The 19494-nt window shown below is 47.3% G+C and overlaps 1 protein-coding gene across 5 annotated transcripts in view; it reads left to right on the top strand.

Annotated features, from left to right (window-relative positions):
* dab1a (DAB adaptor protein 1a) overlaps window positions 1-19494 on the top strand; it is a 196064-nt gene that overhangs the window by 115541 nt on the left and 61029 nt on the right. For 3 of the 5 annotated variants that reach the window (XM_070961676.1, XM_070961675.1, XM_070961677.1), the window contains exon 1: window positions 5479-5750. The exons of 1 other annotated variant lie outside the window; for it this stretch is intronic. The gene's annotated coding sequence lies outside the window, so the exon portion shown is untranslated. Of the gene's footprint in view, window positions 1-5468; window positions 5751-19494 lie in introns of those variants that run through there. One more of the 5 variants, XM_070961672.1, reaches the window with a different exon arrangement.

Here is a 19494-nt window from a genome sequence, read left to right as displayed (position 1 = left end):
CATGTGCGAATGCAATAAGAGCGACCTGTCACATTGTCAAAACTCAACTCCAAACTCCTCTGCATGTCTGTGCACATACAGACTTTTCAGATTCAATATATTTTCTCTCTTGCAAACCATCTCTCCTTATCTCCGCATGCTCTTTTACTCTCTTCCCATCTGTCAGGCACTTGATATCCTGATGCATCTGAGTTATTGAAGAGTGGCATGCTTTGATAGCTGCGGTTATGCTGTGATATTCCATCTTTGGAGGGGGGGGGGGTCCAGCTCCACAGCTCCGTTCCACCCGCCTCTTCCCCTCTCGCTCATTCACACTCTGGCGCTCGGAGCTAAATAAGCAGCATGGGAGAATGTAGGTGAGACGGGTCGCCGTGAACTTGTCTGTGCATTCGGGTCAAAGCTAATCTCATTCCAGTTGAGATGTGTCTCTCAAATTCACCTCCAGACGTATCGACGCCTCTTCAGAGGAGACTGTGTCATTTACAGGCGTCTAAACTAATGTTTGATTACAATGTGTCTACAGTCAGCCATATTTGAGAGCAGTGTGGAGGGATGAGATGTGGAGCACACGGTTAATAGTTAAAGCTTTTAATGAGGTGCAGCGACCCACCTCATGTCTTCATCAGAGTAAGAAGAGGCAGTGAAAATGCTTAGATTGCCTGCTGCATCTCATAGGAAGGACAGGTCTCCAACATCGTACATCCAGCAGATGAATTCATCTTCTTATTTAGCCCATATGGTTCAGTTATGTTCAATGTGGTTCTTGCAGCCCGGTGCACATCAACCAAACATGAATGTGATGGCACATCACTCTGTTGAATTCTGTATGCAAAGCATGAACGGGCCTCCACCCTGATGCGTTGTGCTGTTGAAAAGATTTAATGCTACTGGATTTCCATATTTACCACAACTGGAGCATATGGACCAAATAAAAAGACTCATTCATCTTAGCTGGGCGCAGGCATGGGAAATGTTTTCTCTTCCTCCGATGACGACCTGTTGTTTGTTGTCGCTCCACCCGTTTAAAAGTTTCATCTGTGCCCATGCGCTCCAGATCTCATCCCCTCAAATCCCGCTTCATTGTCTCCTCCGTTAAGCCCCAGCTTTGAGCTCCGAGTTGGCATCAGCTCTATCCAGAGATTCCCTGATCCCTCTGAACATGTTTGAATACTTTTTAGCATGAATCTGATGTATGTGCAGTATGGAGATTGTTGGTCAACGTGTGACATGGTAGCTTAAGGTTTTAATCGGGCTTACTGTATGCCCGATGAGGAGCTGACAGTCAGAGGCCGTCCTGTACTGTACCGCCGCCGTGCCGAGCTGTGCTCAGGCAATTAGAGAGCAGCCTTTGTCGCCTTTAACAAGTTTGACCCATTTTGCTGATAGTACAAATGCATTTCTATTCTTTCTCCCATTCTCTCCGTCCGTCCCTATCTTCTCTTTCATTCTCTCTCCCTTCCTGCATATGTGTGTATTAGAGGAATCCTAATCCTGTGCACAGTGCGAGGAAGCTGACCTTCACGTTCTCACCGGCGACCATATCTGCTCGGACATTTCCCATGTATTGACATCTGCTCAGGTGTGTTTCCACTGTATGTGTCTCCTGTGAATGTGTGTGACATACAGTAGGAGTGAGAGGAAGGATGGAGAGCTAGCTGCTGGCTTGCCCACATGAGCATCCAGGAGTTATCTGTTCAGCCAAGCTGAGACAGACAGACAGAGACTGTGAGAGGGAGAGGAGGACGGTGAGTGAGGGAGGGAGGCAGATACTGAGGGAGGGAGGCAGATACTGAGGGAGGGAGATACGGCAAAAAGGGCAGAGATACTGAAGTGTGGGAGGGAGATAGACGGGAGGGCTCCGCACAGATAGAGAAGGTAAACTACAGCTATACTGAGGCAGGAAAACAGAGCGGCGGAGGGAAAGATGAGGGGAGGAGAGTGATGAGGTGGCGTGGTTGAGAAAAAACTGAGAATGAGGTTGATGAGATGCAGAAATGAGGATTTAAATGAGGTTCAATGCACAGGAGTAGATTTCTGTATGGATGATAGAGATGTGTCAGCTTTGAGGAACTCTTAAATGTCCCTCCGGCATTCTGGCTTGTAAGCACCAGACTTCAACAGTCTACAGTCTACGTTTAACTGGAAAATCTAACCAACAACGAAGGCTGATGGACCGAAAATGGCCCACAAGAGCATCTGCCTTGCTTGAGGTACAGATGAGGTGATTTAATACCATCCAGAGAAAGCAGATTTAGTGTCAGATCCACGAGTTTCAAAGCTCGTCTGACACCAGAGCATTTCACAGTGGTTTGACCAGGACAGCCAGGTGATAATGTGCGCTTTAACGTGTGTGACGGGACAACAGTGTTGCAGGTGACGTTCAAAATGTAATGTGTTTCATATCACTACTTACTTTTGTGGTGGAAAAGGAAGGAGTTCACCAGGAGACTTCAGGTGTGTTATGCAGATGTATTTATTGCAGGCTTGATGCATCAAGGAGAAGGTGATTAGCAACACAATGTCCACAAGTGAACCAAGGCAGTGCCACACCAAAGCCTGAAGAAGTCCCTTCTAACAGGGTGTATTAATACCTCCAATGTCACAGGTTTTCCTTTCTACTTCTTGAACTTTTCCCTACTATACATATTCTATACCTGCTTTCTACATTTGTAGTACTCTATTGGATAGTCCAAACCAAACAATAGCTCCACCTGTACCTACATACGCCCTGACCTCCAACCCTCTAACTGAGGACACTTTGACCTAATTCCTTATTAAAATGTGAACTCGAGCAATCCTCCCTGAATTGGTCCTGTCTATGTCCGCACACTTTATCTATAAGACCTTGGCTACCTCCGTAACTGGAACAGGGAGAGACTTCCTATCTGCTGTCTGCTAGAATGGCCTCTAAATATTATGTTAATGTGTCTCCGTCTGAGGTCTCTGTGTTGTCCAACCTTGAGACTTTTGGGTGCCAAACTGTCCAGAAGGCCTGCGATAGAAAATTCCTTCACAACTTTAACTTGAACGTAATGAGTTACTTCATTTCATTACTGTGTGTGTAAAGTAATGCATTACTAAAGGCTTTACTTTTGCGTTACTTTCAGCAAACAGTCGCTGAAGTGTGACGAGCGTTACATTTAGCTGTATATTATGGTTTGTACTAATAATCTCTGCTATGTCCTCAGCATAATCTTCTGTGTTTTCTTACCTTGTGATTTTGACAGGAATTTTGCTGACTAGCTTTATCAGACCCATTTTTCCTACTCCTGCATCTCACACCACAGACGAGCTCTCACTTTGAGCTCTGGAACTCTGCGGGCTCGCCCTTCAGCTTTGTCTCACAGGCGTAACCTGAAGCCTTTATTTACGCCTCAAGCATGTTTTTCGCCAATATGCTCATAAATGTGAGGTTGATGTGTCAATCGCGATTGAGTAACCTCTGTGCTCTCACTTAAGAGCCGATGTCTCTATAACGTGTTTGTTAAATAGGATCCAGAAATGTCTCAGTCAGTCGCCATCACTCAAAACATAGATTAATATAGATAAAACAGTCAATACACATGTGTAATAGTGTTTGATGTTTTTGAATTAGGCTGTTTAAAGTTTTTATACCAAACATGGTGTAAAATTCTAAAGTTTAATATAATTACGTTTAATAATTGGAGTGATGGATGTGTGCGCATACCAATCGTAGGTAAACACAGAGCTACACTTGGCTCAGTTCTAAAAGCCATTAGTGTTACTAAATTAAGATCCGTTTGGGAGTCGAAAGAGTCGGCTCTTATTGCCGAGCTGAGCCAAATGATCTGGCTCCGGAAACAGAGATGGAGTTCCCATCACTAATTGATGCCCAATAAAAACACGCTCAGTAATACATTTATCTACACTATGCAACCAGAGGCGGAGCAGAGTGTGCTGCTCTCTGGACACACACACACACACACACACACACACACACACACACACACACACACACACACCTCTCTGTGAATCTGTGTTGGTAATCTGCATTTTTGCGCTGATCTACAGTTTTAAGCATCAGTGAGGAGGCTGTTACTCTGTGGCCAGCGTGGCCTCATTGAAGTGAATGAGGAGGCTGCTTATTTCCACACAATGCTAATGTCAGTCTGAACTTTGGGTTAAATATGTTAGAATGCAAGAGGAAATCTTCATTTTGAAGGAGAAAATGAGGATTTTGAAAGTGTGTTTGGGCACAGAAAATGTCCAGTAAACATGTAACACTCCTGATGGGAGATTACAACAAGCAAACGCGAATTGTTTACTAAATACATCATAACCCCAGATGAACCTGCTTGCTTGGCACATCGTGCCCCACCCTTGAAACCTGAGCCTGCGTCTCCGTTTGAATGTGGCTGAAGAGCTTTAGTTGAAGACTGCTGAGTGTCTTCCAGTCTTCGCAGAGATCAGAGGAATTGTGTCCACGCTGAGGCTCCCAAACCCCTGACAGCAGCACACATCTGGAGAGGAGGATGATCTGAGGCGAGGAGGTGGAGGAGAAAGAGGGAGGTGCAGGGGCAGAGAAGTGAAAGGAGGTATGGATTAAAGGGGGGGGGGGCTGCACGAGGTTGAGGCTTAAGAAAGAATGGAGGAAAGGCGTGAAACTGCAAAAAGCTCTGCTTCAGTGAAGTCAGCACAGGTGCATCATCCTCCTGTGTTCAACTTCTTTATTCAGTGATGATCAATAAACATCAGACAGGAAGCAGTTCTGCATCTTTAGTCTTGCATTATGGCTGTTTCGTTTTCTTTTCCATAAAGTGTGCTCCCATTCTGAGTAAGAACACTCGACAACATGGCGAGTTTGCCAAGTCCATGACTCACACACACACACACACACACACACACACACACACACACACACACACACACACACACACACACATGATTTAGTCTGCATGACTTAACTGCGGGTGGTTAACCAATCGATAATCTGTGCTGAATGACTGCACGGAGGCTGCAGCATTGACGGCTGCTTGCGCGCTCCTGATTCATGAATGTGTGTTTTGGCAGCATTGCAGGAGAAGAGTGTGACGGCGGTGAACTTTGGACCGTACGCTCATCCGTTAGCAGCCGCCAAACTACAACTAACACTGATGACGTTTCTTCCACAACTTTTTATTTCACACCTAAATTAACCCATCGGCCCCTCGCCCCCGTCCTCCTCCTCCTCTTCCTCCTGCTCTCCTTTCATCTTCTCTTGCTCATTAGAATTTTGTCAACATACATTTTCTGAATCCTCCACCATCACCCAGTGCTTTTCTTCTCCCTCTCCTCCTCCTCTTTCACCTCATCCCCCCCCTTCCACTCCCACTCCTTGAAAGCTGAAGAAATCAGGACAGCTCAGCAGCGGAGGGGTTAAGTGGAACCGAGCCTCGCGATTGGCTGCCGGCCGGCGGTCTGAACCAGCCTACAGAAAGAGGTAACCAGGCAACCTCAGAGAGGGAGAGAGAGGGAGAGGAGAGACGAGGGGGCAGAGGAGCGAGGAGGAGGGGGGAAAGAGAAAAAAACCGCGCTGAAAGAAGCCTGGCATAGTTTTGTGAGGATTGTGGAAAAAGATGTGACGAAGCTTGCAAGCGCTCTCCCCGGGATGGAAAACTGGATTACTGTCCCTGCCGTAGCACACTGTGGATGTCTGAATAAACCAGGAGGAGATACGCGGGAATGAATGGATCCTAAAGCCTTTTCGCAAAATGGGAACTAACTGTGCTCATTTTCGCTGTAGTGCAAAGGTAAGTGCGCCAGCGCGAAGAGCGTGAGCGGATGCGGCGCGAGCGGCGGGTGTCGTCCCGGCGCCGCCGCGCGCGAGCTCCACAAAGTGTGTACTTTTCCATGGCTGTGTGATAGTTGGGGTTTTTGGACCTGAGAGGAGCCTGTGGATTCACTGAGCTCTCTCCCATCACTGCAATGAATTATCCATCGCTGCTGCTGCTGCTGCTGGTGCATCGGGATTTTAGTGTGCGCGCATATATGTTTGTGTGTGTGTGTGTGTGTGTGTGTGTGTGTGTGTGTGTGTGTGTATTGGGCCGGTGTGGGGGAGTGACCCCCTCACTGAAGCGTAGTGCTCAGGGTTGTGTGTGTTTGTGTGGGATGTTAGGCGGGAGGAGAGGCAGCGCTTTGCTGCATTTGGCTTCCCCGGCGCGTCCTTCCAATCTGAGCCTCAGCACCACGTTCATCAGAGTTTTTCTTTTTTATAAAGTCATAAAAAAACGCATCGCAAGTTTTTATCCCTTCATCCATCAGAAATATCTTTGCTGTTTAACGTGCATGTGCTTCCCCTTGCTCGGCGCGTGCTCCTCAGCCCCCAGTGGAAAACATGTCAGGAACAAGGGTCGCGAGTACGCTCGATGGTGCCTTTAATGTGATCTTATACTTGATTTTTTTAAGCTCCTCTGACTTAGAAGTCTTTGCTGTGCTTTTGTGACCTTCCTGCACTTTGCACTGTAGTTTTTTATTTTATTTTTATGGCCACACACCCTTTATCTTACTGTCCTCAGAGGTTAAAGTCCTGTGGGCTGCTGTGCACTTTGCAGCTTTGGCTCACAGTGAGAGTGAAGTGAAATGAAGTGAGACGCACGTCCAGTGGAGGTTACACGGACAGCGAAGTGTTCGTGTGGAAATGCAGCCAATGGTGTGTGTGCAATAGCCGGTTCCCAGTCACTGGGTTTAATGGAGAGAGAGGGGGCGACAGAAGGGAGGAGAGTTGAATGGGCGACCCGGTCAGTTTGCTTTGGGGGGGCTCGGGCTCCGCCGCAGCTAAAAGCCGCATTCATGATGAAGCTGTGGTGCTCTGCAGACCCTCACTCTCTCCCCTCTCGCTCGCTTTTTTTCTGTCTGGCACACAGCCTCAGCTCTGTGCATGTAGCTGCTGTGTTTTGTGTGTGTGTGTGTGTGTGTGTGTGTGTGTGTGTGTGTGTGTGTGTGTGTGTGTGTGTGTGTGTGTGTGTGTGTGTGTGTGCATGTGAATAGGTTGTATCCTGTCTACATGTTTCATGGGACTCCATTTGAAGCAGAATTACCGCTCAGTGAGTGTGTGTTAGGTTTTGTTCCAGATGTAAAATCACTTACAAGCACGTCAGGTGCAACCCAGCCGCCTGCAGGTGTATACTTCCACTTTGTGTATACTAGAGCTATAATGTACTGCATATTGGATGGAAACACTGTACTACTTGTTCCATGTACTTGTAGCTGCTCAGCAGGCTCGATGTAAATCATACACTGACATGAAATCATCATGATGCGTCTTTGTAGGTGAACTACTACCAACGAAATACCTTAAAAAGTACTTTAAAACACGTCTCGTACAACAGATGAATCAGTCCCACACACAGAGTGCTTTTGGTAAATACTGTGAGTCCTTTAACACTTTTCCACGAGTGGAAATCGCAGTGCATTTTGTTTTTAATTCGTTAAAGCTGTGTCGTAGTTCTGTGCCTTCGAGCAGGTTGAAGTTTGAGGATTAGAGGAGTTTTTCCTCTGCTGCCAAACGGCCTCTTACTTCTGCCTGCATGGGCCCAGCGGGCGACTCCAGGGCGTCATTGTGTGGAAACTGAAAGAAAAGGCTGCTGAAGGGTTTCTTTCTCCCTCTTTCAGTCCTCATGTCCGTCTGCTCCCTCTCTAGCCTCAGCCCCCCCCCCCCCCCCGCTCATTCACCCTGCCTCTTGCAGTGTATGTTTTTCCCATGCAGTACAGTCAGCCTTGTGTGAGCGTTGTATAACTGTAGACAATGCTGCTTGAATGAACGTTTGACTAAATTTTAAGTAGGAAGGAGCTCTTTGAGACGGCTGTGTCACGCTGCCATCAGGAAATCAGTGGAACCCAGAGCCTCCTGCTCTGGTCCCTGAAGCTTCTAACTGCTTCTGCAAACGTGAGCTTGTAGATCTGAACGTGTGTCTCAGACGGTGACATGATGTACCTCTGATATTTGGAAAGCCGTCTGTTTACGCCGAATGCTTTTATGCTGCACAAAAACTCATCTGTCATTGTGTAAATGTCAGCATAAAAATAACAAGCTGCGAAGAAATTACGTCGAGCTCACAGTGTTTCTTCAGCTTTGTTCTGAGTCAAACCACAGCACTTGAAAAGTAAAGATGGCCTGCGTGGTGGCCTTTTGGTCGACCAGAGCCCCTGAAAACCTGAAGACCTGACCCCGTGTGGGTCCTGGCGAGGTCCAAGTGAACTTTCACTGGACCCAACAGCACAAAGAACAACACATGCTGTATTTTCATCAGCCAGTGAGAATGTGACTAATTAACATCTGAATGAAAAGTTTCCTCCCGTAACCTGTTCGCACCAGTTTACTGTAACCTCATTATTCACAGTGCCGAGGCGCCACAGTGACACCTGTTGCTATGGATACAAGTCAGCGTTGCAGTAAACCGACAGCCCGTTTAAGTCACCTCCTCGACTGCACGCCGGCTGCGTTTCAGCGGCGTTTCTTAAAATCAGCTGTGGTGAGAACAGTGAGCGGGCAGCTGCGGAGAAGCTAGCAAACATCCAGCAAACATCCTGTCTGCTTATGATTCAGGTTCCCTTTGGGCTGTCTCACGCCCATGTCGATGTGCTTTTGGGTCCATTTTGCCCCGGTTTGTTCCATAAGGCTGATAATGACGATGGCACTTTTCAGGTCAGCTCCGTTTTTTCTTTTTTAGCGTCAAAACCTCCAGCGAGGCGCCTTTTCCGTCAGCTCCCTGGGTGAATATTCCAAAGGCAGATATGACCAACATTACATTTCTCAGTTCAAAGGTGAACTGCTGTGTAAATGCAGTTCATGTTTGACTTTCTCCTCAGCACCGTGGCCCTCGCAGAGCTCTGCAAACCCGCCCCATCAGCAGGGAAATCACTTCTGTCCTGTATCAAACCGTTACTGTCCTTTTGGCTGCATCCAGAACTCAACAGCAGAACAGAACTCAGGCCTTTTGGACGCTACCTTTTCCCCCTCACCTCTGTGAGTTTAGTCCAGTGCACCGGTGTTTGGGCACAGCTCTGACTCCTGATTGAGCCGGGTTTATCTTCTCGGTATGAGCTAAAGATGTCCCATGTCAAAGGTAGAATTCCTATCCAGTGAAAACAGCAGCTAACAATGTATCCGCTCTGCTGCTGAGGTACTTAAACAGGCTGTAACATGTTAAATACTGCTCTTTTTTCAGCAGGGGTTTCGCTGTTATAGAGAAAGGATAGAGGGAGAATTGACTGGCTCTTGGCTGGCTGCCCATCCCATTGATCCGCATGCTGCGTGTGTGTGTGTGTGTGTGAGACATTCTCTCAGATATAATTGGCATCAAGAATATCTTTACAGCCCACTGGGAGTATGTGTATATATATATATATATATGTACTCTATTTCCTGCTTTTTATTCACTCTAAGGGAAATGGGATGTGTGCAAATCAGTATTTATCACACACCCGTACACACAATCCTTAAGACACCTGATGTGCACAGAATTATCATGACCACCAATCGTGATTCCCTCTCAAACAGGCACGTAGCACACACACACACACACACACACACACACACACACACACACACACACACACACACACACACACACACACACACACGCACGCATGCATGCAGAAGGGGCTGGGAGAGAGCAGGGCAGTCCATCCAGAGGTGCAGATCGGGCTGCCAGCTAATCTGCCTCCGCGGCCTGTAATCTGTAATCTTCTTAAAACATTCGCAATCTGTCCACACCACCGGGATTAGCATCTGCAGACACAACAACAGAGCGCGCAGACACACACAAACTTTTCCCTGCCCTTATGTTTCACTGCAAAAAGACTGCTGCATGGGTTTGGCGTGTTCTGCTTTTCAGCTTTGTGTGAACTGAGACTCTGACATGGAATAAGCGCATAAACAGGAGGAAATGCTGCATATGTTTACAGTAAATGTAAATGCATCACCAAGCAGGATGTGTTTATCATCAGAAGTGTGTGTGTACTTCAGAACATACAACAGGTGTTAAAAAAGTTGAATTTGCAGTCCAGGATGGACCACGAGCTCTTCATAAACCTCATAAACATCTCAGAGTTACTTGCTTGGTGCAGTTTTTTTTCTACCAGGCTGAAATTGAAAGAACAAATATGGTAAATGCTAATAAAAAATGTTTTTTCATCCACATCAAGCCTCTTTCTGGCCCTTTGCTTGGCTGCACTTTATCACCCCTCCACATCTTTACCCTCCCAGCGTCCTTGCTGCGTTTCCTCAGTCTCTGCCTGCAGTTCTCCGTCTCTGCCCCCTGTTCCTGTTTTCCTCAGCATCTCTCTCCTTCCCCTTCTCTCCCTCCATCTCTCTGCCTGTAGCGTTGCTTCGGGGATGCTCTTGTTTCAGATGAGATGTTGATTACGGAACTGAGACTCTCGAGTTCCTCCCTTTCCTTTTTTGCTCACATTCACATCAGCATTAGTATTTCACATCATTATTATCGCATTTTCCTCCTTTTCCTCCTGCATCCCGCTGCTCACGTCTGCTCCCCCTGGCCTTTTCGCTCTCCACTGAGCGCCACTTTAGGGTGAAATCGCAAAGGTGTTCACTTTGTTAATGAGTTTTCACAGCAAACAAAAGCACTTTACAGCGAGCATTTGCAGGAGGTAAAGACACACATACACACACACGCTGCACCACACTGGAGTCACAGCACATTAACACTTCAATTAATTCAACGCCTTACATTCTCATTTCCCCAGAAGTCAGGATCCCTGACCAGCCCCCCTCTTCAAACCACACACACACACACACGCCAGTGATGTACGCCGCCCTGTGACGTGCCTCGGCAGACCCCAGCAGCATTACATGCTCCTTGTGACATTTTAGGCGCTGGAGAGAAAGCCAGCAAACAAAGCATCATAAATTACATTTTAATTTGTGTTTCCTCCCTTTCATCCAGCCGCGTACAAAGGGATGGAGATGCCTGGTTTTGTACCATACTCTTTATTCAAGGAATACAATAGATAATGAATGCATGTAGGGAGAAAAGGAGTGGGCTCTCGGTTTGGCTGGCGGGTTTGTTAGCTACACTTCCCTGTGGAGCGGCTCCACTGACTTCCACACTCACTGTGAGACTGCAACAAAGTTAGAGGAAGAAATAGACGGAGACGGGAATGGAAAGATGCTTTCCTCAGAGGATTTCCTCTTTATATTCCTTCCCCTCTTTCTCTCTCTCTTTGCCTCCCTCTTGCTTTCTCTCCATCTGTGCTTTTCTGTCGCTGCTCACTAATGAATTTTTAACCGTCCCATGATTCTCCCCTTTGTCTCTCCCTTACGCTCTCTGTTTGTAAAGATTAGCCACGATTCAATATCCATCATTAGCTTTTTGTCTTCACTGCACCTAATTCGCAGTGATGCTTCACAGCGTGGTAACTTACTGCGTGGCAGGAGCTTTGTTGCTGTCTTGTCTGTCATGTGGAAGTGACACAGCCTGTCTGACCCTGTCTCGTTTTGAAAGCCAGCGTGCTGGTAACCTAATTCAGCTCTTCGTAGGCGATGGTAGGGCTGGCGTGCGTGCCAGACATCTGTTAAAGCAGATGAAACGGGGAGGGAAAGGGGCCGAGTGTGGCATCTGTGTCCAGGACAGACGAGCTGTCCCTGGGCCGGAACCACACTGCGAGCTGCGTCCCTGGAGCATCTGGTCCCTGGCTCGGACGAGCGGGAAGGCACCCAGATGCCGCTGCTGGATTCAGCCTGCTGAGCTCACACTCTCTGACGCACACACACACACCTCCACACGCGTTTTCATTCATCAACAAACTTGCGCGCCTCAGTCCGTGGCTCTCAGCACTTTGTCGCACCCAAGCACTTTTTGTGATCACAGAGAAGAGTTTAATGTGGTTTCATGGGTCATGAAATCTGCTCAAGTCATAAACCAAGTTAAGTTTCAATTAAGGTGGAAACATAAAAATGATCAAAATGGGACTCATGCAGCATTGAAGAAACAGTGCAAAGCCTCTGAAGTTTTGGTTTTTTGTTGATTTTTCTATGTTTTTGCATGCTGTGCTCAACCTGAAGCCAATCTTTTACACTCTCCTCTTCAGGTAGAGCACGTTTCATAACTGTAGCGTCGGAAATACGAATCCAAAACAGACCTGATTGACGTCTGCAAACACACTTGCAATAGACAAAATGTTTATGTAAGAGAGTAAAATGAAGTGAAGCATAAGAGACGGAGCTCAGAGGAGGTTAAGACCGAGGTGAGTGTTAAGTGAAGCACCGCGGGTGCTGCAGGGCTGCGAGCGGCCACGTCACCGCTCAGCCTCGGCCGTTCATCCGAGTCATCGGCGCTCTCGTGTATCAATGCACACGCTTGTGCACGTGTAAAACGCGCACTGCTGCTCTGCCGGCATGCATTTTGAGAGGCGAGGAAAGCAGATTGGCTGCTTTCTGTCGTATTTCCAGTGCGTGTCTCTGCAGGCCGTTTTTCGGACCTGCTGTGCAGAAGTCAGTCGCTTCGACTGCTGTAGTCACCGTTGAGATAATAATAAGATAATCACAACTTTATTAATCACAACAACATCACATGCACATGCCGTGCATCAGTGAAATTATTTCTTCCGCGTTTGACCCATCCTGGTCAGTCCTTCCTCCGTGGCAGACCAGGAGCGGTGGGCTGCCAGCCGACGGCGGTGCCCGGGGACCCAACTCTCCTTTGTCGCCATTGGTCAGGTGGTGATCTTCTTGCATGCCTTTAGTGGGTTTTTTATGGAGGACACCCCAGGTGAGCACGGGGAGAACATGCAAACTCCACACAGAAAGGCCCCCTTTCCTTGATAAAGGGCAGCAGGCACTGAAGGCATGGTGGAGGACACACCCCCAGCGCCCCAGGTGGGAATCAAACCTGGGATCTTCTAGCTGTGAGGCGACAGCGTTACCACTGGCCCACCGTGCCACCAAATAATTATGAAAAAACAGACCAAATGCATCCCAGCAATGACTCAGAATGGACAGATTTTCACCAAGTCTTAATCATTTCTTCTGTGTCCGATCACAAACTACAGCATTTCACTTAAGACGCACGCATTGTTACGCCTGCACTTGGACACATTTTTAAGCACTTTAAGATAGCCCATCAGATTTCTGCTCATCATTAGGGATGGCTCCAAGTTTTAGAGGTTTGCAAAGTGGTCATACAACATTACAGCTGGAAAAAAGCTTCTCAGCACCAATTTGAGGTTTGATTGGGCCAGTAATGGACAGCTTGCACTCTTACTGCTTGAGGAAAACAATGTTTGACAATGTTGTAGGAATCCCTTCAGAATCATTTAGAGTTTTTGTGAAATATCACACCTGCCGCCGCCCCCGGACCACAAGCGAGGGCTGCTAATCAGTTTACCAGTTCTGCCTTTCCCCTCCAACAACATCTCTGCAGCTTTCATGAATATAAAAATAGGTAGAATGAGTTTCAAAGATGAGATAATCGCATTTATCTCCAGAGATAAAGGCAATCAGAGTCCATAGGCAGCAGTACCACAAGATCACATTTCGTCTTTTGGGATATATCTTTCACATTTTTTAAGAGTAGGCACTTCTTATTTGCAGTACTCTTGTAAGCTGTTGCAGTTCTTAATCAGAGTTTTTATGTACCATTGTGTTTACAAATAGAAAAAAACAGATATACACATAATTTAAACGCATTTATAGATAATGCTGTTAATGTATTCCTCCACACAATCAACACCTTTCTAATGACCCAACATACATTCCCCCCAGTGCCAGCGTTTTCATTTTTTTCCTCTTTGAAATGTTTGCTGGCAGTTGTATAAGAGGATTTGACCCGCAGACACATAAACACACATTAGGAATAAAGATAAAATGAATCAGTCCTCGCTTAACTGCTGGGAATTTTCGGCTCACATCCGCCCAGAGCTAGTTAACGTGGCTTTGTGCTTCAGATTGAGCTGTGAAAGTGGAGCTTTAATGCTAGTGAGGATGTATTTATTAGACAAGCATTTACAGAAAATAAAATGCAGCTGTACCACTCGTTTTCTGAAAGCCCAAAGTAGCTTAAAGCTGCATTAAGCAATTCTCGACTACTCGTGGATGGAAGAGCCCAAAACAAAGCTCACAGTGAGGAGCTTTGATAGCGCATCAGCTTATCAGCTCTCATGGCGAACCCCCAAACAACTGCATCCTTATCCAGCAGAAACAGCAACATGAATGTCCCATTAGGATCCTCCTCCTCTGCTCTTGTTCAAGTCCAGTATGTACCGGTGTTTTGTTGTTGGTGTAAGCCACTAACTGCTGAGAGTAAGTGGGTGTCTTCAGCCTGCTATTAGTTTGTCTCTGGCCGCTTGTTAACGCAAGTTTGCAGCCATTCGCACAGATCGCGCGGCGAGGAACGAGCTGCTGTGCCATTTTTGTTTGTTTGACTGTCAAATTAAACCAGTGAGCTGGAAGTGGCAGATATTGGGCGCCGACTCTTGGTGGGATCTGCAAATGTTTCATCCAACAGGGAGTCTCATGGTTCAGTGTTGCTTTGAGTGTCTTTAGGGTGCAAACCAGGCTGGAGGTCAAATTCTGCAGATAGGTGCGACCAATACCAATACACTGAATGTGGCTTAAAGTGCATTCGGCAGATTCAAGGATCCAGCAGTCATCTGTGTGTGTTTGTGTGTGTGTGCGTGCGTGCGTGCGTGCATGTGTGTGGTCAGCCCTTCAGTCAGGGGTCCTCTTTATGGACGAACGGAGGATTCAATCACCTGCTCTCAGGTCATTTGTGCTCCTTGATCGAGTTCCACCAAGCATCTACTAGACTGACACACTCGACTGGGCTGCTGGAGTCACACACTCTGACACCCACCCACCCACACACACACACACACACACACACACAGAATCAAATGATGAAGAGGACGTATAACTGAAGGGTAAATTATTTCTTTCATTATAAAAATGCTTTTGATGGCCCCTTTACCATTAGGCCATGACCTATCTCCCCCTCTCTCTCTCTTACACACACACACACACACACACACACACACTTACAGACCCCTTCCTTCCTTTCTACCTCTCCACTAAAAAAAAGACAGTCTTCAATTAGCTAGATGTGCATTCAGATAGCGGCTCCTCTCTGTCCGTAGCTGTCTCAGGGCTGATGAGTGTGATGGAATGAGGGTGTTAAAAGACCTCATTCAACCATGTGCCCATGCTCTGTGTGTGTGTGTGTGTGTGTGTGTGTGTGTGTGTGTGTGTGTGTGTGTGTGTGTGTGTGTGTGTGTGTGTGTGTGTGTGTGCGCACACATAAAGCTGGATTAATGGAATAGGCAAGATCTTAGAGCTGCAAGATTAAATGACTGTGAACTGATTTGATGGTTTCAATCACACACACCCGTAATAGCCGTGGCTGGAGCTGACAGAAATATTTGTCGGGGCTTATTTTGAAGTTGATAATACGTTGTGGATGACCGGATCACTGTATTTGGTGCGTGCATGGTTTCAAATGGCACACATGCTTTTGTTGTATCTTCACGTCGCTTCAGCTGGCTGCTCTGTAAACGAGATGTTTCTAAAGCAAAGAGACGCTATTCCTCATTTTAGTTATGTGTGTGAGCAGGCAGACCAGGCCTGGAAGGACTCTTCCTTTCTGTGCTTCAAGCAACTTTTTCATGCCGTAACGCAGCAAAGTGCCGCAGCGGCCGTCCTTCTGGAAGGAAAGTTAGATCGGAAGACTTGTGTCGAGACGCAGCCGCCCAGACAGAGGAAGAAGTAGGTAAAGATGTGAATGACATAAGGAGGAATAAAGAGGCAGCAGCAGCAGGAAGTGAGAGACGGAGAGACGCGAGGTGAGAAACGCTTGTGATTGCCTGGTGTGCCTCGGCGGGCTCTGCTGTTATTAGTCATACTACCTGCTGCAGTGATCTGCCCAGCCCCGTGTGCACCCCGGCCACGTGCATGCGCCCTCATGCGTTTGTGTGGCTGTCTGATGGGTTTTAGGGCTGGCGATGAGTCCACTGTCTCACCTTTCCCTCCCTCTCCCTCCCTCCCTCTCTCTCTCTCTGGAGACTGTCCGCCCGCCTGGAGAAAACAGACTCTTGCCTTGGCCTTTGCTGTAAATCGCCCCTCAAATGAGTTCTCACTGTGATCTCCTCACGCTGCCTTGGTCCGGAGCTCTCTTGAGAGAACAACTTAATGATCCCCAGTCTGATAAACGGAGGCCCGAGGAGTGAATGGAAATGTGTGCTGTGGGGAATATTTGAAGCTCGTATTGTCTATCAGGTGGCCTTCCCTGAGACTGGACCTCTTCACCGGAGTGGATTGACCTCCGCAATTTATTACCTACACCGCTGACATCCATCACATCTCAGCCCTCAGGGACACACACGCAATAATAATATCACAGCAGCCTCATACAATTGGCCATATGACTGTCTGCCTGCTGCCTGTATGGTTTATTAAATGACTGACTTGGTGCTGCTGTGGCTTCCTCTATGGTTTTTCTCTACAACGTTCTGCCTCTTACGGTGACTTTAGGTATATGATTCATTATATGTCTGGGTAAATGGTGCTCTGGCTGGATGTTTGGATGTGCCTCCATCTCCATCAGTAGCTCAGTGGACTCCTTCCTGATTCTTCCTCCCTCTCTTTCATCCATTTCCTTTCCATCAAGTGTCATAAGCCTCTTTTGCGTGCACTTCATAAACCCGAAAATCACAACAGTGAGCATCCTCTGCTTCACTTCGTCACATTTCTGTAACTGCACCAACATGGCTTGAGTCTGAATGCATCATATTAATGTAAAAGCTACTGCGGCACAAGGTTAATAAACCAAGAAATAGTGCGGATGAGCCGGTCTTAAGTTGTGAGGAGATTTTCCTCACATCAGATCACTCTGTAGAAATGAGTTTTTATTGATTATTTTCCCCTCTGCAATGCAGGGCAAAGGAGAAAGAAATCTACACGATAACCGCAATTATCTTCACACAGTCTGTCTCCTTGAATTTGCTGCTTACACTATGAATACCAAATCACGTGTGAGCAGACGGGAGGTAAATCAGAGTCACAGTCTGTCGAGTCGATGTTGGGCTGTTTAACATAGGCAGCATTCTGCATTCAGTCCAATAAATGATGGAACTGTTGAGAAACTGCATTAGAGGACCGTGCGTTGAGAAGCACGGGTTGAGCAGCATCCATAGTGATCACCATGGGTGTTAATTAAAGCTTGAACCGCAAAATAAGTTTAAAAATGTGTCAGTGGTGCAGCCTGTAAGAGAGCTGAGACCACGCTGAGGGACATGAAGGTGCCGCTGCTCTTTCTGGCTTACCACATACCCAATATTGTGCAAGCGTTGCACCTACATCCCAAGCAGCCTTCTCACGGGATTCTCTGCATTTATATAACACTTTTATCCAGAGTCGTTCACAGTCTGCCTCTCATTAACACACACACTCACACAGATGGTAGTGAGCTAGCAAGCGAGGCACCGGCCCAACTGTTAGGAGCATTTGGGGTTTGCGTCTTGCGCAAGGACACTTCAGGGGTTGAACTGCCAACCCTGCGATGTACCCGCTGAGCCACCGCCGGGACACGTATATCTTAATACAGTCATTAGACACCTTTTACAGAATGTTCGAAAGCCCAAAAAGCCATTACTTCAGTAGACGGATAGACCCAGCAATGTTTCAGACACCCTGACTGAAAAAGGCTCCAGAGCGAGGTATGGCTGCAAGCGATAATGTGTGTGTTGCAAGGTGTGTGTAGCCGTCCTGTGGAGTGTGTTGTGACTGGGCTGGGGGAGTTGTCGAGGGGGATAGCTTTAAATGAAGACAACAGCAGAGATGGGAGGGATGGAGGATGGGAGGAACACTTCCAGGTGTCGCAGAGCGTTTCATCACTCACCTGTGAGACTAATGAGATGAGCCGGCGGACCCCACACACACACACACACACACACACACACACACACACACACACATATGCTCACACATACACGCACACTCACAGACTGGTGGGACTAATTACCCAAACGCCACCACGGTGAACATGCCGCCACAGCGCGGCTGTTACAAACGTATACAGACACACGTACAAATCCACGACAGCTCACGGCTGCCTCCCCAACTCATTACACCGCTCATCTCCCGCTCCTCTCCTCCATCCTGTCGCCGTCTGAAGGAGGCGCAGAGGAAGAGGAGAAGGAGAAGGAGAGCAGGATGGTAGCTAGTAGGTCAGGAGGCGGATAGGCGGAGGCAGCTATTCTCCACGTGGCTGCAGGCAGCGCTACAGGTAACAAACACATCCGTCACATGCACAGCACACCTGTTACTGTACAGATGGCAAGCCCTGGGAGAGAGGCAGGCGGAGCAATGAAGAAAGATGAGCAATCAGACGGAGGGAGAAACACCGAGGAGGAGAGACAAAGGAAGGGATGGATGATGTTTTTCATGCGCAGGTTGTTAGAGGAGATCCAGGAGATGGAGACTGGGGGGGGGGGCTGGTGGTGCAGGGTCGAGGCGGGGAGGGGGTTCTGCACCTGTTTGTGTAACGCCATGATAACGAGGGACTAGGGCTGAGAGATGGAAGTAAGAAAGGGAGGGATTTCCTCACCTGTGTCCTCCGCCTGCAGCAGCTACAGTCCTGTGTAATCGAGTGAGTCTCTCTCTAGGTTCTCTGTATATCATTACACATGCACGCGCGCACACACACACACACACACACACACACCTTTTTAATCTTTTTTATCCTTTTTTGTTCAGCCCCACATAAAAAATAGCCCTCTTCATTACCTGTATCCTCATCAAAGACACTAACATCCTCCAAAGCTCTCACTGCTCTTGAGATATACCATTATAATTTAGGCCTCTATAATCATAGAAGAAAATGTTTAAGTGTGTGTGTGTGTGTGTGTGTGTGTGTGTGTGTGTGTGTGTGTGTGTGTGTGTGTGTGTGTATGTGTGTGTGTGTGTGTGTGTGTGTGTGTGTGTGTGTATGTGTGTGAGAGAGAGAGTGGTTGCGCCCCCAGCTACATATCTTAATCTCCTGTCTATTAGCATATTCAGAGTTCTCCTTTGGCTGGTGGAGGCATCTGATAGGCTAATTTTACAGCCCTGCCGGCCTTCATCTCGCTCCAGGAAGTGAAGAGGATGATGTATCTTGGGAATAAGATGAGAAGAAAAAAAGAAGTGCCCCAGCCTTTTCTGTCTCGGTCGCTCTCTCGACAGATCTAGCTGAATTCTGAATGAGCTAAAGGTAGTCTGGAAAATACAGACAGTGCATCAAAAGACGAATTTGGCAAAAGTAAACTCTTAGCTTTGGATTCTGCTGTTTCGGGTGTTTTTTAGTCTGCGCTTGGTTGACATTGTTCTTGAGAGATTTCTCTTTAGAGAGCAGATAAACAATGAGTTGTCACATGGTGCAGATAACTGGACCTTTACAGACTCTAACATGGCATTTTGGGACCATAAAGAACCTTTTAAATATTCTTTACAGCAGCATGGTCAAATTTTATTTTTAGACGTTTCGTGGTGCTTTGAAGATTTCTTTC

This window comes from Chaetodon trifascialis, chromosome 4, assembly GCF_039877785.1.
Source record: "Chaetodon trifascialis isolate fChaTrf1 chromosome 4, fChaTrf1.hap1, whole genome shotgun sequence".
Lineage (NCBI taxonomy): Eukaryota > Metazoa > Chordata > Actinopteri > Chaetodontiformes > Chaetodontidae > Chaetodon > Chaetodon trifascialis.
Note: the sequence above shows the minus strand (reverse complement) of the source record. Positions and strands in the feature narration are given on the sequence as shown.